This window comes from Pezoporus flaviventris, unplaced genomic scaffold (assembly GCF_033815535.1).
Source record: "Pezoporus flaviventris isolate CSIRO_AGI_PZ_B2104156 unplaced genomic scaffold, CSIRO_AGI_Pfla_v1 ptg000031l, whole genome shotgun sequence".
In the NCBI taxonomy this organism is placed as follows: Eukaryota; Metazoa; Chordata; class Aves; order Psittaciformes; family Psittacidae; genus Pezoporus; species Pezoporus flaviventris.
This window is the reverse complement of record NW_026892579.1, coordinates 11,447,920-11,467,713: the sequence shown is the minus strand read 5'-3', so window position 1 is coordinate 11,467,713 and position 19,794 is coordinate 11,447,920.

The window sequence follows — 19,794 nt, the reverse complement described above, 5'->3', positions numbered from 1 at the left end:
AGGTGAATAGATGAAATTTGCTTTGTAATCACATTTCTCTTAGGTTTCAAATAGTAACATGATGTCTAAATGCCCAATAGGAAAAATGATTTCAAACTTTGACAGCATATCGGAGCGTCTGTATCAGCAAATATTAATGCCTCTTGACAATTATATATTTGATGGTCTGAATAAGCTGTATTTTCATCAGAATAAGAGGCATAAAATGTAGCTTTCCACTGTCTTTTTTGCTTCTGATCAGCTGAAGAAATTAATTTGACTCTTCCCTAAGCAAAATGAAAAAGGTTTCATTGAGGCAGTTATTTTTTATTGATCTTTCATTTTTATTGATCACATTATTCAGGAAAAGTAGAAATAAAGTTGTTTCTATAACTGCTGCACAAGACTTTTCTCTGTAGTTAGCTGTTAGTTCTATCAGGTTTCAGGTGTTTTTTTTTTTCACCTACATATTTTTTCTAATGATGGAAAAATAATTTTCTTTGACTTTTTAATGCATCAAAAGGAAAATTGCTTTTCAGTCTCATCTTTCATGCAGTTAAACCACTTACAAATTTCAATGTAATTGTGTCCTATAACTGCACTACTTATGCTGTGGTTTAACTCTAGCCAGCAACTAAGCCCCACACAGCTGCTCACTTACTTTCCCTGGTGGGATGCGGGAGAGGATTGGAAGTGTGAAGGTGAGAAACCTGGGTTGGGATAAAGCTATTTTAATAAAGAAAGCAAAAGCCACATACACAAGCAAAGCTGAAAAAGGGATTCATTCCCATCAGCAGGCAGGAATTCAGCCATGGATCCTATGGAATCATAGACTGGTTTTGGTTGGAAGGGACCTTAAAGATGATCTGGTTCCAACCTCACTGCCATGGGCAAGGACACCTTCCACTAGACCAGGTTGATCAAATCTCCATCCAACCTGGCCTTTAACACTTTCAGGGAGGAAACATCCACAACTTCTCTGAGCAACGTTTTCCAATGTCTCATCACCCTCATAGTGATTTTTTTTTCTAATATCTAATCTAAATCTGCCTTATTTCAGCTTGAAGCTGTTATCCCTTGTCCTGTCAAAGTTTCAAGCTTTATGGTCTGTCATGGTTTAAACCCAGCTGGTAACTAAGTACCAAACAGCTGTTCACTCACCCCCACTTCTTTTCCTGTCAAGTGGGAGGGGGAAGAGAATCAAAAGAACAGTATAACACTAGTTCTGATGATCATGATGAAGCTAATAATAATAATAATATCAATAGCAACAACAAGAGAAATAACAAGTAGAGAGATACAAAACTAGAAGGGGAAAGGAAAAAACAATCAACTAAACAAAAGAAAAACAAGAGTGATGAACAACACAATTGCTCATCACCTGCTGAAAAATACGCAACCTATTCCTGAGCAGTGGTTGGCCCCTCCCAGCCAACCAGTTCTGTCTCTGCTTTCTCCTGGCTTCCCCTCCTCCCTGGCAGAGCATGAGACTCAGAAAGTCCTTGGTCAGAGTAGCAGTTTTTAGCAGCAGCTAAAAACATTGGTGTTATCAGCTTTGTTCCCAGGCTAGAAGTCAAAAACACAACACTGCACCAGCTGCTAAGAAGAAGAGAAATGACTCCTACAGCTGAACCCAGGACAGCATGAAAGACTGAAAAGTCCTTGAGCAGGGCGCTACTTAGCAACAACTAAAACATCCGTGTCTTATCAGCATTATTCTCTGACTAAAACCAGACTAAGAATACCAGCCAAAACCAGAACAGGATCTTTTGACCTTCAGTCATAGAGACAAACTCCTCACTTTGTAATACACCCTTAGAGGAAAGCAGGACTCTGTCACACGTATTGGTTACTTGGGAAGAAAAATGCCATCGCTCAGAAAAGCCCCACCCTTCCTTTTTTTCCCCAGCTTTATATGCTGTCATGTGGTATGGAATATCTCTTTTGTCAGTTGGGGTCAGCTGTCAAAGTTGTATCTCCTCCCAGTTTCTTGTACACTCCCAGCCTACTCACTGGGGTAATGGTTGGACTTGATTATCTTGTCTTTTCCATAGTTAATTCTATGATTCTAAGGTGCAGAGGTGGGAAGCAGAAAAGGCCTTGACTCTGTGCAAGCACTGTTCAGCAGTAATGAAAATATCTTTGTATTATCAATGTTGTTTTCAGCACAAATCTGAAACATAGTCCCATACAAGATACTATGATTAAGTCTATCTCAGCCAAGACTAGCACAACCTGCTTGAATTCTTAAGTATGAAACAAAGGTGTTAACATTTGTTATAATATTGAGTGCCTTCCAGAAAATGTCATGATGTGGTAAATTTGCCTTAGTGCTTTGGCTATGTTATAGAACTGGGGGAGAAAAATGACCCCAACAAATACAGTTCTGAGAAAGCTCCTGATACCTTATCTTACTTACCTATTTTGAACAATTTCAATGAATATGAAGGAGTAGTGACATTGTTTGAGATTTTTCTTGCTATAAGATATATAGAAAATTAATACAGCAATTTTATTTATTTGTGTTTTTGGGATTTTTTTTGTTTGTTTGTTTAGTTGGGACTTTTTAATCTTAAACTACCTGGACCCCCATTCTGTGCATGTGGCTGAGTACCTAGTTTAAAACACTGCTTGATTTTTTAAGTATTTCTATAGTTTCATGTTGTCTGGAATACTTAGATAGAACTCATAAACCTTCATTATAGAGTGTAATTTCCCAAGATTAGTTTCTTACATATTAGCAATCCAGTATTTTTCAGAGTTCAGCTCACTGGTTACTTTATTGTACAATGAAGAAACCTAACAACTTTGTATTTGGTGTCTCTGTCTTGGTCATCTGTGTGGAATTCTGTGGAATACTTCTGATGAAGGGAATAGACCTCTCTTTTCAGTGGTACCACTTCCATTTTGAAATGGTGATTAATTTTTAGTATCTTTAGTCTGAACTTTCTTGAGCCTTGGAACAAAAAGCTGTCCTTGACATAAAGATGACTTTTGCTAAGAATTCCAGTGGATGCTTCTTATAGACAAAATGAAACACTCCTCCCTCCCCCAAATCAAGTAAACTCATATATATGCAAAAATAAAGGAAACTATAAAAAGTTTTGTCTGGTGGCCCCTGGCAAGCTTAGTCATCTGGATAATGAAAGCCATCTCATGTATCTTAATAGGACATAATAAAATGAATGCAGCATCCTTTTCCTGTATGCGTAGGTTAAAACTTTTTAAATGCTAAGTAATTAGTTTCTGGGTTCTCTGGAAGCAGCACCACTCATAATTCTGATCAGGGTTATAGCAAATATTGCAACTAATTTGGAAATAGAAGTTTGAAGATTCAGAAAGAATACTGACTTGTTTGGAATATTACAGTGATCTTTACAATTCAACCATGGTGTCAGTTCAAGCTTGTCTTTAATTAGTTATTTCTATTTCTATGCATAGCCATGCTTTTGAAACCATTATAGAAAATTTTAAGTTTGATGTAATTTAAGTAAAACCTATCTGCAAGATTTTAATGGAGAAACTGGGAGACATATTCTGGTTCATTGGCTATACAGAGTAAAAGCCTTTAATTTTAAAAGCTATGCTATGTCTCTCACAGATTTTATGATATATAATTTGCTTATAAGCAAGTTCAGGTTAGCAGGATAACATACCCAGGAGTTCTGTTCTTAAAGATGATAATGCCTTCAGGCTTCACTTCACAGGTAAAAACAGAGCCTAGCTGGAGAGTTTCACTGAATTTAAGTACATAGATACACGTTATACAACAAAAGAACTCTTCCCAGGTGTTGTGGTTTAAGCCCAGGCCATAATTCAGAACCACACAGTCTACTCCCCCCCCCCCAGCCCTTCCCCCCCCCCCCCCCCCTTCACTCCCGGAGGTATGGGAAAGAGAAACGAAAAGAATGTAACACCCCCCACTGACTGAGATAGGAACAGTCCAGTAACTAAGATATAACACAAAACCGCTACCACGCTGCACCAGCTACTAAGAAGGAGAAAAATGACTGCTACTGCTGAACCCAGGACACCAGGTCATTAACCTAGACATTGATTCATTCTGATAATATGAGCAATTGAGTTCATGTATTATCTGAGGTACATGTTTTAAGAAAGAAGAAAGCAAGACTTTCTAGCTAAAGGTTGTAAGTGTGCAAGGTGATAAAAGCAAGATTTATTACAAACGCTTAGTGCATATTCTGTTCTTTTTTAAAGAGCACATTTAACCTATGCCTTGGTCTCTCATAATTAGCTTTATTACATTTACTTGAAAATGCTCTTTAAATAATAATGTCACAAGAAAAAACATACTGAAAAAAATACTGTTAAAACCAAGTAGGAGTTACAGGACAGTCATTGCAATGCATAAATATTTACATCTGCTTTAAATACTTAGAACAAAGGGAAAGCTTTACCAGGCTATGCAGTTTAAACAAATTGAAACAGAATTTTCTTTCAAAATGACAGAGAATTAATTCGGTTTTCCTCCACTGATTTTAGTGGGGAAGAAGAGAATTGAAAAATTTCCTTATTTTACTGAGATGTAGTGATCAGTATTTTAGCACTTCAGATATGATTCAATGAAGAGACTTATTCATGGTGAAGTGGATACAAATACAGGGGATGAAAACAAATCTTCCCATTTCATTACTGCATCTTTTTCCTGATCCTATAACAGAAATTGTGTTTTGATTGTTTCTTCATTTTTTTGTTTGTTTGTTTCTTAAATTGCTTCTTTAAAAAAAACTACCTGGAAAAATAGGAGTCCAATTTTAAAGATGTCTTGAGTTGCTGATGGTAAAAGAATTACGAGTTAATAGGCAAACAAAAGGATAGCTACAGAGCTCTGAGAAGAGGATTAATTTTAAGCTTCAAAAATTGTCTGTGCTCCAGAAAATAAACTGCCTTAGATGCTCATTTGAAGGACTTCCTCAGGAAACAATTTATTTTCTGCAGTTTAACAAAATAAGAATACTGTAATCATGAAATGTTCACACTATTTTTACCCCAGGTTTTATTTCTACAATTTTGAAAAAAATAGAATATTTAAAAGAAGCATTTTTGTTCACCTGTCCCCTTTTTTAAATTCAGTGTGAACAAAAATATATCATTCCTGCTTCACCAGTAATGTAAAAACTCTCACACTGTATGAAAGCATATATAAGAATCCTTCTACCTTTTCTAGAGATATATGAATTTCAAGACTCAAAACACTCGGAAGTTTAAATACAAAAATAAATATCAAACAAGCCTTTGAATCTGCAAGGCTAGATCTGGAGTTCATGTGAACAGTTTCCTCAGATTTATTTATTTTTTTTTCTTCTAGAGATTATTCTTTTGCTATACGAACGATAGGCCATTGTTTCACTCTCAAAGGTAAAGAAATCATACACTGAATACAGTAAATTAATCATAGTTAAGACAATGAATATTTCTGTCCTTACCGACCGAGCACCATATAGTTTTTTCCTCCCACACAGTGATATTGGAAGCATAAGGTATTATTATTTGTCGTTCTTTGAGACTCTCTGATTAAAAGAGCTTACGGAATGAAAAGTTTTATTTCATACTTTTTGTTGTTTGTTACTATATTACCTTGCCCTGCTGTTCTTCAGAGTCCACATTCTCACTAGCAATCTCTCCACTACAGAACTTCGCAGTGGAAAAAATCCTTAATAGTTTTATGTTGAGATCATGAAACACATGGAACATTTTTGTATCTTCTTATGTGTGCATGAGTAATGGGTGAGTACCACTGCCACACGCACTAGCATATGGGACATGACATCAAAATTGCCATTTTTTATATCCCAAGTGAGTTTTGATGGTATGCATCTTTTTTGTTTCTGTTAACTAATATATTTATTAACAGCTGTTTTGTTACCTCTGCATGTAAAAAAAGACTGGAATGCTGGGCTTGAATAGTGGCTATTAATTATAGTTGAGTAAGTTATATCTGCATAATCTGCTTGATAACCTTGTGCTTTTCAGATTTACAAATCATTATTATGAGATGTATTCCTAAGAAATTCTAAGGTACTCATTATCTTTCCATGTGTTTCAGTTTAAAAAGACAAAATCACCATTATTGATGTCTACTATTGATTATTCGAATAATAGTGGTCAGTCAGTCAAAAGGTGAATTGTCATCTGTCACTTTTGACTGGAGGTAAAATAACTTACTATTTATCTGTCACACATCAGAGATTCTAAATCCATGACTTTATTGGATGAGTTTTTCAGTTTGTTGGTTGGGTTTTATTTTCAAAAGGAACTTAAAGTAATGATCTACTTCTTCTAAATGAGTAAAACTCGCTTCAGATTTCAGATGTTTTGTCCATATATTGGCTGCCATGGAGCACTAAAAGCAAGAAAGGGAAGAGGAGCCAGAAGCAGAGCTGACAGGGCAAAACAAGATAGCCATTTGGCAGCACACTAACAAGGGAAGAACAAGTCTAGCGATGATAACCAGGGTCAGCCACAGTTCAGAATTAGACAGAAAAATATGCAGTGATGAGGCAGATCCAAGGTCAAGCCAGGAAACTAATTCAGCAGGTAAGGTCAACAAGGTACCTGGCTAGGCACACACATATGTGTTGGCACAGACATACATAGATCAGGCAAGGATCAATGGTGAGAATCGAAGCTTCAACATGGTGAAGCTCACAGCAGTCTGATCCAAGCACTATGTGAAACTTGAATTTCAGTGCATTTGAGAGCTAACTAAACACCTAGAGTGTAGAGTAGGGGCAGTGAGAGGGGTTGTAGAGTGTTTTCATGCATTCAGCTCCCTGACAGCAGCTTCAACAAATAAGGGGGTTTTGATTTTAAACTACTGACACAGTGGCCAAAAAACTATATAGTATTTGTTTCAAAAAATCCAGGTCCACCCGCACAGCCTGCAGAAACAGAAAAGTTGAAGTTAAGGAATAGGTAAGTGAATAAAAATAAAACTCTTCAACAATTGCTTAAAAATTTTATTTTCAGTTTCTTGTATTTATTTCTGTTTTATCACTTTGACTTTGATAATGTCTCAAGGCAGCAAGTTTGAATGGGTAAAGCTTCTAAGAAAGGAGCTACAGTGGTGTGATTTGAAATGAAAAATAATACTGCTGACGATATAATACTAGCAAGAGGCTGAGAAAAGAATAGTAAGCACAAATGCACCTTGGATCTTTTGGTGTGATCTTTCTCTGATCTTGTCCTAAATACTTACATGCCATTCATAGAACAATTACTGTAAAACATGGTATTCACAAGCACTGAGAGTAGCATACTTACCTTATGTAAGTACTGTTCATAAAATGAAAATAAACTACCTCCAGTCAGAAACATTAATGTGCAGCTGAGATGTGCTAACAAGTCTCATCTGCCAACTCCAGCTCTGGACAGAGCTGACATGACTACCGCTACCTGACAGAGGTAGATATGCCCAAATTTTCCTTAGTGTTTTAAGTCCTGATCTAGTGACTCATTGAAGTAGATAGAAAGAAAGGCACTGTAAAGTAGACAAGGCTCAGAAAGGACTACAATGAGATGGAGTGAGTTCTCAGTAAGCATGGTACATGTTTCCAATGCATGTGTGGCCTCTCTGTGCTTACTGGGTTTTTGGGAGGGACAGATGCTTTGCACAATCAAAATTAATATCTATTCTTGCCTTCTCATTCTTCCCCCTTTCTCTCATCTTACTGTTTGCCTTACAGCTTTTTCATCACTGAGCTCACTGAATACCAAATAACAGCTAAATCTTCAGCTAATATAAACAGATTCTTTTGTCTCCAGTGGAACTATGTGAATTTCCACCAGCTGAAAATTTGGTTCTCAATATTATCCCCTCATGTATTTTATAATCGTATTCCATATTTGCAAAGAATTCCTCAACTAATACTTTTTTTTAAGGGAGAAAACCACTTCTTTACTGCAGGCATTATTTTCCTGTGTTTTTTTTTCTACAGTATTTAGAAGGCAACAGTGAGAATCATGATTGTATCATGCTGGAACACACATTTCACTGAGCTTAGAAGGAGTGTCTGATTTTGTTATCTGGAGTTCTCTTTGGTAAAATAAAGCTAGAAGAGAGGTTTTGGAACATTCACTTTTTTAAAAATAACGCTTTTGCTCATATAGTCTTTTAAAATACTGTTCTATCATGACACACAATGAGAGAACCAAGTCTTTTCTCTGAATATATTCCTTAATTTCAAGCAAATATGCATTTAGGCATTATCTAGTTTTGTAATGAAGATGGATACTTTTTTTTCATCAAAAGCTGTGTATGAGTTGTAGGTAGTTTCAGGGTTATCTCCTTTGTCAGAATGTTGGCTAATAGGTAAATGACTGGAGAAAAAATAAGAAGAAAAAGAATATTACATTTTAAAGACTTTTTATTCTATACTTTTAAATATATATAAATATGTATATTATCACTCATCCAAGTCATAGTATTCAGGGAGTTCAAACTGACTTTTTTCTTCCAGTTTGTCCCAAGCTCTGATGCTCCGTGGTTTTGTTGTTGGTTTGGTTTGGTTTGGTTTGGTTTGGTGGGTTTTTCTTTTTTTGGTGTTTGTTTGTTTGTTTTAAAATCAGATTCCCATTATTATACAATAGCATAACAGTTGCAGAATTCACCTCTGAAGTGCAAGATCCAGGACACATTCACTTTTCTGCAAAAGTGTACAAATCATCTATCTTCTATATTCCAAAACACCTGGACAAAAAGAATGAAAATCTTTATCTCTGCCTTGAATCCATTCCACAGTTAATTTGGTCAGAAGAAGAAAGTAGTACACTTTCTGTAGTACATTTTCTGATGGAGTCAGACGTTATCACAAAAACATTATCATGGGACTACCACTTACATTAAGAAAGAATGTTTGGAAAAAAAACCAAAAATATTTCATAGGAAGGGTTAAATATTATCTTTGCAAAAAAAGATTTCAGGATTATTTAACTTTACCAAAAAAAAAAAAAACAAAACCCAAAACAAAACAACAAAAAAACCACCAACCTAAAAAATCCCAGAGGTATATTCAGGCACCATTCTGTACTCTGGATCGACCAAATACTGTCACAGTGCCTAATATTGTGGGGTCTATGTCTATTTTGCAGACCTAACCATAAGCCACCAGACTGAATTTTTTACTGTTGCTCAGAGTGTGTAAAATTATAATTTATTTTCTTCTCCAAAGCAAAACCAGTTTTCTACCTTGTCTGAACTGCTAATGAAGACATGAGGCCATTTGTAGAGGTCAGTATAATGAAAAGAAATGACTCATTTTAAGCATCTTGTTCCATTTCATGGTGGACTTCCAGTGTGATCAGTGATCCCTTGCATTTGGCAGGTTAGGAAATATTAAGGACAGGCAGGATTTATTTATGTATCACACTGTGCATCTAAGGTAGAGGTCTGATGGTTTGCAGGCTAAGGAAATTGAGAGAATCACTAATCAACCTTTCTGAGTACAGGTAAGGAGAAAGTATGTATCACACGAAGCTGTCAGCAAGTGTGTACAGTCTCATTGACTGCCTCCAAATGATAAAGAGTTTACTTCATATTATGCTCACGTTTCTACAGCATATGCAAATTGATCAGTTCCCAAATATAATACATTCTGAACAGAGGAAAAATTGTGTCTTCCTGTGATAATAAGCAATCATTACCCTCTAAATTGAAAATTAAAAGAAGGTTTTTTTAGTTGATTAGAAGCTCAGACAGGACTTAGAATTGTTTAATCATCAATGTTCCCTTAGTTTAGTGTGACCTGTCTTATTTTCTAGTTCACTGAAATCCAAAACAGCTTAAAGAAGATAAACATTTCAACTATCAAAAGAGAAGCAATAAAGTTCAGAAGTTCCTTGTGTTTTGTTTCAAAAGTTTATATTCAGACAGGATATTTTTTTAATTCTATTTAGCCACTCACTAATATAATAAAATAATAACCAGGACATTTTTTTTTTTTCTGTGAATTAGCAATGTTTTTAGGCTAGGTTTGAATGTAGATATTGTTCTATTCTGTGAAAACTTAATTCTCGTGTTTGGACATAACCTTTTTGGTTTTTTCTTTTTCTTTTTTCACATCTAAATGAAATAACTTATAAAATCATTCTATTATTTACTTGTTTTCCTTGTAAATGGTTTAAGCCCAGCCATGCAGCTCTCTCTCTCGCTCCTCCCCCCTTCCTCCCCTGCTCCCGGAGGGATGGGGAGGAAAATTGAAAGAATGTAACTCCCACGGGTTGAGATAAGAACAGTCCTGTAACTAAGGTATAACACAAATCACTGCTGCTACCACCAATAACAATAATGATAAGGGAAATAACAAGGGAAGAGAATACCACGCCTCACCACCCACCGACCAATACCCAGCCCGACCGAGCAGTGATCTCCCCCTTCCAGGTAACTGCCCCCAGTTTGTATACTGGGCATGACGTTCTTTGGTATGGAATACCTCTTTGGCTAGTTTGGGTCAGGTGTCCTGTGTCTACTTCCTCCTGGCTTCCCCTCCTCCCCAGCAGACCATGAGACTCAGAAAGTCCTTGGTCAGAGTAAACATTACTTAGCAACAACTAAAAACATTATTATCAGTGCTCTTCCCAACCTGAAAGTCAAAAACACAGCACTGCACCAGCTACTAAGAAGGAGAAGAACGACTGCTACTGCTGAACCCAGTACAGTAAGATATGAGACTTGCTGTATGATCTACTGTATCTAGTTTCTCTTTTGCAATGTGAGACCAGGATGAATTACTAAGTGATTTTATCAAGAGTCTACTCCCAGTTTTGGTTGCAGCCAGTAAAATCTGCTACTTATGCATTTATGTATTTAAAACAAAAAAAAAACCAAAATAATAACAAAAAAATAAACAAACAAAAAAAAACACAACAAAACAACCTGAGCACCCCCCCCCCCAATCAACCAACCAACCAAAAACCCACAAGCAAACAAAAAAACTACCAACCAAACCCACTACCAACCAACCCAGCTTTTATTCCAATTACTCTATGGACTAAAATTTTCAAATTTTACAAATTAGGTAGTTTTCAGAATTGGTAACAAACCCTATTGTTCATATTACCATTTGCTCTTTGCAGCTTTTAATATTCCAGCAGGGATGAATCAAACAATGAAAAAAAATTTGTTTAGCCTGTCAAGGGGAAAATCTACTGTGATCTCATAAAGAGAATGCATTGCTGCTGACTGGGAAAACTGACACTGAGAAAAATATTCTGGGCATCTGAAATGCTTGTAGGGTAGGGAAGGGTTAGAGCTTCCTACAGAAACATTTGGAGGACACTTGCATAGAACACTGCACTTTTCTGTGAGTAAATATCCTCTTAAGGCTTTTCTGAAAAGTTAAATAGATGTATAAAAAATGTTTATTCAAACTAAAGGTAGGCCAGAAGATTTAAACCTAGAAAAGAGGACCATTGAGTCCCAGCATTACTTATTAACCCCTTCTAAAGTCACTTTTCAAAGTACCATTGAGTCCCAGCATTACTTATTAACTCCTTCTAAAGTCACTTTTCAAAGTGACAAAAAGTGCTTTAAAAATGTCCCCCACAAAATAATTTGTTCTGTTCCTGAAGAATATGTTTGGCTGCACACAGGTGCTAACTCTTACTCCTTGGTTAAAATCCATACCTTCACATCCATTAGCTCCCATAGGGTTTCTCATAGACAATGGCTAGAGGCAAGTGAGAAGAAACATGAAGTTCTCTGACTGAGATTATCCTGTTAGGGTTATAGGCTGCATTTCTGTTGATGATGCATTACATGCATCATTTTTTATTGCCTAACAAAGCATCTACTCCTCATATTTGGAGGATTTATATTTATACATTAAAGTTTTCAGTTGCGATGCAAGAGAGCTTTTGGCCCTTGAAGATGCCTGGTCACACTGGCAGTGTATAAAATGCAGTATGACACAGAATCTATATTTCTAGTTATCACCTTTCAGGGTACTGCAAAAATTACAAGGAAACTCTAGGACAGCAAAACTTCAGTCCATTAATTAAAAAAAATAAGCTTAGAATTTATAGGGTACAAAATTATCTGATAAGGAGCTAGTCCTCTCCCTTTTTCTTCATCTCTTAACATAGATCAGATTTCATTAGTGCTTTCAAAGGCCACTATAAAGTTAGAGACGCAAAATGTATTTGCAGTTTGGATGTATTATTTATGTATTCAGGTTAGAAACAGTAAAAACTGCCTATCAGTTGTTGTATCATTAGACATATTAATAAGATTTATTCATCTATAAAACTTTTTATTCTTTGTTGTTACACTAACTGTGCTCACATAAATGATAAAAATCGAATTTTCCACAGTGTTTTTTACAAGAATAGGTCATCAAAGTAAGGGCCAGTAAGCTTTTGAACCTTTTAATACAGTATGTGTGGGGTTTGCTATGAAGAGAAGGAAGCACGCTCTTCACTAGTGAGCTATATTCCTTAAAAAGCTCCAGTAACCTTGAATATTTGTTTGGGATATTTTTTAGGCCTGAGAACAAACGGTTACCCTAAACTTCTAACCTTTCCTATAAAAATGAAATAAAACACAAAGTGTTTGGAGTGTTGCTTTTTATTAGCTATAATTAGTTCTGAGCTAATTAGCAGGGTTGTCCAAAAAGTGGTTAAGAGCTGTAAAATTTCAACTTTACATCCACTTGTTTATTCAGCATCTTCAACATTGGTAAATATATAAGGGCAAAATTTGCTGAACTAAACTGTTCTTTAACAATATTTGTCATTGAATACACAATGCTCCTTTGAAGACAGTTTTCTAAGTCTTTTCTTGCTTTCATTCAAAAGCCTCTTAGAAATCAATTTTTAACTACAAAAGTGTAGCCTGAAAAAACCTGAATTCATATAGTCATTAGAACATATACTGATTTGGCAAACAAATAATAAGACTTTGTTATTTTTTTTCATTTAGAATTAAGAACTGCTGTACCAAATTATACCAATGGTAAATCTGCTGTAGAGAAAGAAGGTATGTAGTTCAAAATTTTCACATAAATTTTTGATGGAGAAAATGCCTTCCAAATCTTAAGGGATTAGAGGCTGCCTAATGAGATGATGTTTTATCTTTCTGGGTTGTTTTTTTTCTTGTTGTATTTTGGTGTGATGGGGTTTTATATTTTCGTTTTTCTCTTTTTCTATTTTTGTGTGAGGAAAGTCTGATATGATATTAAATTTGGTTGGGCTATAAATTATGCCTCTGAACTTTGTGAGACAAGCAAAACAGTCTTGTATGTGTAGGTTAATAATTATGGTCACAGCTGTTTGCATTAAAAAGAAAGATTCCCTATGTTTTTTAACTAACATGAAGGAAAAAACATTATTAGAGAAAATAGGTAAGTGACTTAATTACAGTTGATAAAGAGACTGAAACCTTTGCTATCATTCCGTTAATGATATTCAGATATTCATGGTACATTAGCAACACTCATGTTATTGTACAAATGTACTATAAATACTAATGCATATGGACAGTTTTAAGTTTGTTAATCACATAAAAATATTTCCTAATAATGACTGACAGAACTATATTAACAACATATTTTTGTTTTAACTATGCTGAAACAATGAAAGGCAGGTGCAAGATCTCTATACAATACAAAAAAATGTGTAGGCAGATAGAATAGCAATGATGCAACATATCTGTTTAAGTGAAACAAGTACTGCTTTTGATGAAATGTCATAGAGTCTTTAAAACATTGGTCTAAAGCATTTTTAGTAATTCTATTTCTGTCTCAAAGATATTGAGAAATTTTTGCTTACAGGACAACTGCGTCTCAGGCTGAAAGGTAGTTCTAAATCACACAGATCATTTGTGTCTGGAAATACAATTGGAAATAGAATTTAGATTTCTTAGCTACAAGGAATCCTTTTCCTTAGGTACAAGGCAACATTTACGCAATGGATATATCTTCATGTATCATTGTTTTATATGCAACATACAAAGGAGCAAATAAATCAGCAGCCATATATACAGAAATGTATCTGTGTTTACATTTAGTGTTTGGATCAGTGTCACTTCTTCCATTGGAACAGAATCATTAGATACAGATCACAGAAGCATAGAATCATATAATAGTTATGTTTGGAAAGGACCTTAAGATCATCAAGTTCCAACACCCCTGCCATGGGCAGGGGCACCTCGCACTAAACCATCTCACCCAAGGCTTCATCCAACCTGGCCTTGAACACCGCCAGGGATGGAGCACTTATCACTTTCTTGGGCAACCCATTCCAGTGCCTCACCAGCCTCACAGTAAAGAACTTCTTCCTTATATCTAATCTAAACTTCTCCTGTTGAAGTTTTAACCAGTTAGCCATTGTTCTACCACTGCAGTCCCTAATGAAGAGTCCCTCTCCAGCATCTTTATAGCCCCTGGAAAGCTGCTATGAGGTCATCACACAGCCTTCTCTTCTCCAGGCTGAACAGCCCCAACTTTCTCAGCCTGTCTTCATATGGGAGGTGCTCCAGCCCCCTGATCATCCTCGTGGTCCTCCTCTGGACTTGTTCCCACAGTTCCATGTCCTTTTCATGTTGAGGACACCAGAAATGTACACCGTACTCCAAGTGAGGTCGCACAAGAGCATAGTAGTGGGGCAGGATCACCTCCTTTGACCTGCTGGTCAAGCTCCTTTTGATGCAGCCCAGGATACAGTTGGCTTTCTGGGCTGCAAGCTCACACTGCCTGCTCATGTTCATTTTCTCATCGACCAACACCCCCAAGTCCTTCTCCACAGGGCTGCTCTGAATCTCTTCTTTGTCCAACCTGTAGCTGTGCCTGGGATTGCCCCAACCCTGGTGTAGGACCTTGCACTTGGCTTTTACTTATTCCAGTAAAAAGTCACTTCTGCTTTCAAAGACAAACTTCTAAGAAAACAATGCAACCCTCTAATAATATGGTGTAGTGTGCCCTGGGAGAGAATTTGAGCTAGTATTTCTGGTCTAATTAAGTCTTACTGTACCTAGATTTCACCTACAGCTCTACTGCTGACCCTGACTTTCAGCAAGTCACCTCAACATTTCATGCTGTATTTAATCCACATTTAAAATAATACTGGTGATGATTATCCTCTTAAATAAGTGGTTTGAACTCTCAGGAAGGAAAACTGCTAGATATTATTATGAACATGCTAATGAATTTATGATAGGGCTACAACAGGCACATCTTAATTAAAAATCTGATTCTGTATGGACACCAGATGTAAACTAAGATCCCAAGTAGGTAGCATAGAAGACAGTCAATCACCTCACATAAAAGGGGCAATACCAAAGTATTATTTTTTCCAAGAATTAGTTGAATTTGGTCAGCTCCAGCTCCCAGATATATATAATTTTGATACAGTATTTCAAGCCTGTATTTTTTAGTTCTGCATCTTTTTTCTTAATTTGATTTTCATTAAGAATGCAACAAAAAAACAACAAAACCAATGTTAACCTGACTTTGAAAAGCAAGCAGTAGAAATTAAATGTATACAAATACCCTGTATCTTGTAGCAGAACAGGGTATTTGTAATTTGTAAGTCCACATAGAAAGTGACAAGAATATCACTTTACAGAATTTTGTTACTGTTGTTGAACTGGCTTAGTAATATGCTGATTGCTACTGCATCCTTCAACTATGTGTCAGACTGATTTATATATTTATTTCTAAAAGTAGTTTTTATTTCCATTTTACTTGCCTTAGTTAAATGAACATTAAATTTTACTTTTTTTTTTCTGAGCACTCCATTTGTACTTACTACGTCTTCCTGAGATATCAAAATTGCAACCAATGCTCAGTCACATCTGAAATAGAGCCAATAAACTCTTCTTACAAATATAATACAGATGTTTTCAATTTACAAGGAAAAGAATATTTAATTTTCTCTCCAACAACATGTGGACTAAGTCTGTGCTCTGATTGCATAACCATAACCAGTTTTCCACTATTAACAAAGGTTCCAAAACTCTGCCCACTTGATGCCATTGCTCTCTGCTGTCTTCAAATATTGACTTCCATGGAAAGTTTTGGCCCACTGCTAGAAAAAGCATTCTTTTTTATTATGGGCAATGACATTTTGTGTAAGAACAAGGGTAAACAGCTATGAATTTGGGAAGAATAGTCACATGTTTGAGTGTCAGGTCATTTAATATTGTTTGTACCATACTGCGTTTGATTTAGTGAAGTCTACAAAAAACAGTATAGCTTTTTTATTTTTTAGCTCCTCCTTTAGCTTTCTTTTCCCCTCAGTTTCTCATCCCAAATCAGTCAGCATATCCAGGAGGCAGAGAATATAGTTTTGCAGACTGGCCCTAGACCCTGGACTGCTTACTGAACGTCCCAGTCAACTTCAGTGTGGGCATGGTTGACTGCAAGCAAACTTGGTGGTTTTCGTCTGTGGTCTGGGGTGTTCAGTGTTAAAGAGAAACTATATAATTATCCTAGGTTCCAGAACTGAAGATCTTGTTCCTAATCAAAGCTCCTAATTGTTTTCCTAAGTATAGCCACCCTTTCTAGTTTTGCTTGGTAAGGCTAATAGAAAAAGAACTTCTTCAAAAGGTGAATAAAATGTGAATAGAATAATTCTTGTTTAACACTCAGGCATTGCTGGCAGAAGCAAGTATGTGTTTCAGGCCATTTACTCTCACTTTTTATATGTTTTAACTTAAATAATTGGATTAGAAGTACTCAGTCATGGGTGAAGAGAGCAGAACACTAGTGCCCTAACTGCTCAGCTACGAAATCTTTTTTCTCTTTTCCTTCTCCCACTGACTTCTCCACCTAGTGTGTATGTTTGAACAGAAAGAGTGTAATTCAGTCCTCCTCTGCTTACACATTCTTCTGGAATGTGCAAGCTCTGGCTTTATAGCCTGGGGACAGCACAGATCCGAGAACTCCCATTTTCTGAGTGACTTGAAGTGTAATAACATCATCAACTTTTACTGACGAGACAGAAAAAATGCCCACTGAAAAGAAAGCATCATAAAGAGCATTCCAGCTGCCATAAGCTGAACCTTTCTGAACTCTTCCTTGTGACTATCAATAAACCATAAACACAAGTCAGGCTCTCAGGTGGCTAATTGGTACTGGGCATGCAGAAATATGGTATTGCAGACATCAGTCAGACCTTTGTTTCAACCTTAAGCAATAACTGAGCAGTGGTTTTTTGAATAGTAATTTGGAACAAAGCATTACATTCTACCCAGATTTTTTTTGGGTGCCAAAGTCCTCTGCCAAATCAGAAGAATGAACCTAACACTGAGCCACACATTAAACCTCAGTGTAAGGCAATGTTACCTTAAAAGTCTGTGTACATAGCACCTCCTGTTGGCTAAATGCATTACCATATTTACAGAATCATAGAATCATGGAATAGTCAGGGCTGGAAAGGACCTTAAGATCATTTAGTTCCAGCCTCCCTGCCATGGGCAAGCACACCTCACACTAAACCATGTCACCCAAAACTCTGTACAACCTTGTACTGCATCACCACACTTTTTGTAGAACCATTCAGAGATGCTGAATTCTTCTGTTACACTCTGTAAAGAATCTGAACACCTCTATGGTAAGCATTCTTCTACTGGGCTGTTACTATATTTTTTTACAAGGATATGTCATAGGATTACTTTTTTCATGGCATGATGGTCGATTACTGGGTCTAGTCTGAAGTTCCAAAAATATTTGAAACTAAGCTCTGGAAACATGACTTGTAAGAATGAGTAAAGAATCTGGTTTAGATCACTCAGGAAAGTCCAGATTCATGACAGAACATATATTTAGGAAACATTAATGTCCCTTTTAAGCCAATCACATTGCAGCAATTTTATTTTCATAAAAAGTTCCAGGCACAGAGTCATGGGAATTTTATATGATATGTCTGTCAGAAATAAATGTCTAAAGCCTGTATTTGAGTATGACAGCATTTTCTTTTCCATAACTTTATTTGATTTTCTTAGAACATTTACTTTTGTCCAAACCTTGCTTTTTCTACTCTGCAAAGTGAGAGCTCCTTGATTTATTTTATTATCATATTATCAAGAGCTATCAAGCAGTTCAATGATTACATTAATTTTTCATAACCCCACTTACACTTTCAAATGTATTGCTTGTCAACATAATTACTTTTTATAATCAAATGAAAATATTTACATATACTTTAAGAATCACCTGTATCTCAAGCTAATTTATTTTTAAAATTTAAATCTAATCACAAATTCTATTTCTGAAATTATACATGTCACATTTTTATTTATTTAAGTGACAGAATTTTATGTAAGGGTATTTGAGAATTAACACACTTTAAACTAATGCAGGTAATGTGCAAATTGAAAATAAAAAGACCAAACAGGTGTTCCCAATTTTAATTAGCAAAAATAGCAAGATAAATAATGCCAATTTTTAAATAGTCAATACAAATAAAACCCTCTGAATTTCCTCTAAAATCCAAGGCGAAAGTCAAATTTTTAAAGAGAAGAAAGTGTAAAGGTTATTCCATATGGTAAAATTATCAGGCTCTAGTTACCTTTTCTAATTCAAATAACTTTGCAAATAACGGTGTGAATAGCTGTGGTGGATTGATCTCATCTGTCTGCCAGCTGCCCACCAAGCTGCCCTCTTTCCTCAAAAGAACAGGGGCAAAAATGGATTGAGATAAGGACAGGGAGATCCCTCACCAATTAATGACGAACGAACATCAAAACAAACTCAATTGAGAAAAAAAACAATTTATTGTTACTTAATAACAGAGTACAATAGTGAGAAATAAAACCAAAACTAAAACCACCTTCCCTCCACCCCCCTTCTTCTTCTCAGGCTCCATTTCACTTCTGAATCTTTGACTTCCTCCCCAGTGAGCAGCACAGAGGAGACGAGGAATGAGAGTTGTGATTAGTCTTCATCTCTGCTGCTCCTTCCTGCTCATGCTGTTCCCCTGCTTCAGTGTAAGATCCCTCCCACAGGATACAGTCCTTATGAACTTCTCCACTATGGGTCCTTCTTACATGTGCAGCTCTTGAGAGTTGCTCCTTTCCATGTGTACCATTCTTCAGGAACAGAATACAGAATGGGTCCCCATGGGCCACAGGTCTTTCCAGAAAACCTACTCCAGCAAGGGCTCCTTTACACAGGCTGCAGTTCCTAGCAGCAGCCTGCTCCATTGTGGGCTTGTCTGTGGGGCTAAAAGGTGAATATCTGCTCCAGTAGGAGTAGCCTCCACAGGCTGCAGGGTGACAAGCTCTGTCATCATGGTCTTCTCCACAGGCCACAGGGGAACCTCTGTTTTGGTGCATGGAGCATATCCTCCTCTTCCTCCTTCACTGACCTTGGTGTCTGCAGGGCTGTTTCTCTCACATTTTCTCACTCCTCTCTCACAGCTGCTGTGCAGCATTTTTTATCTTTTCTGCAAATATGAATAATGAATTGACAAATGGATGAAGAGCAGCCCAGCAAAGACAGACTTGGGGATACTGGTGGATGAAAAAATTGGATATGAGCCAGCAGTGTGCATTTGCAGCCCAGAAAACCAATCATATTCTGGGCTGCATAAAAAATAATCATGGCCATCTGGCCAAGGGAGGTGATTCTCCTGCTCTACCCCGTGCTTGTGATACCCCACCTACAGTATCATGTCCAGCTCTGAGATTCCCAGTACAAAAAAGTCATAGACCTATTAGAGTAGATCCAAAGGAAAAAACACATCTCCTGTGAAGAAAGGCTGAGAGAGTTGGAGTTACTCACTGTGGAGAACAGAAGGCTCTGTGGATACTGTTGCAGCATTTCAATATGTAAAAGGAGCTAATAAGAAACATGGAGA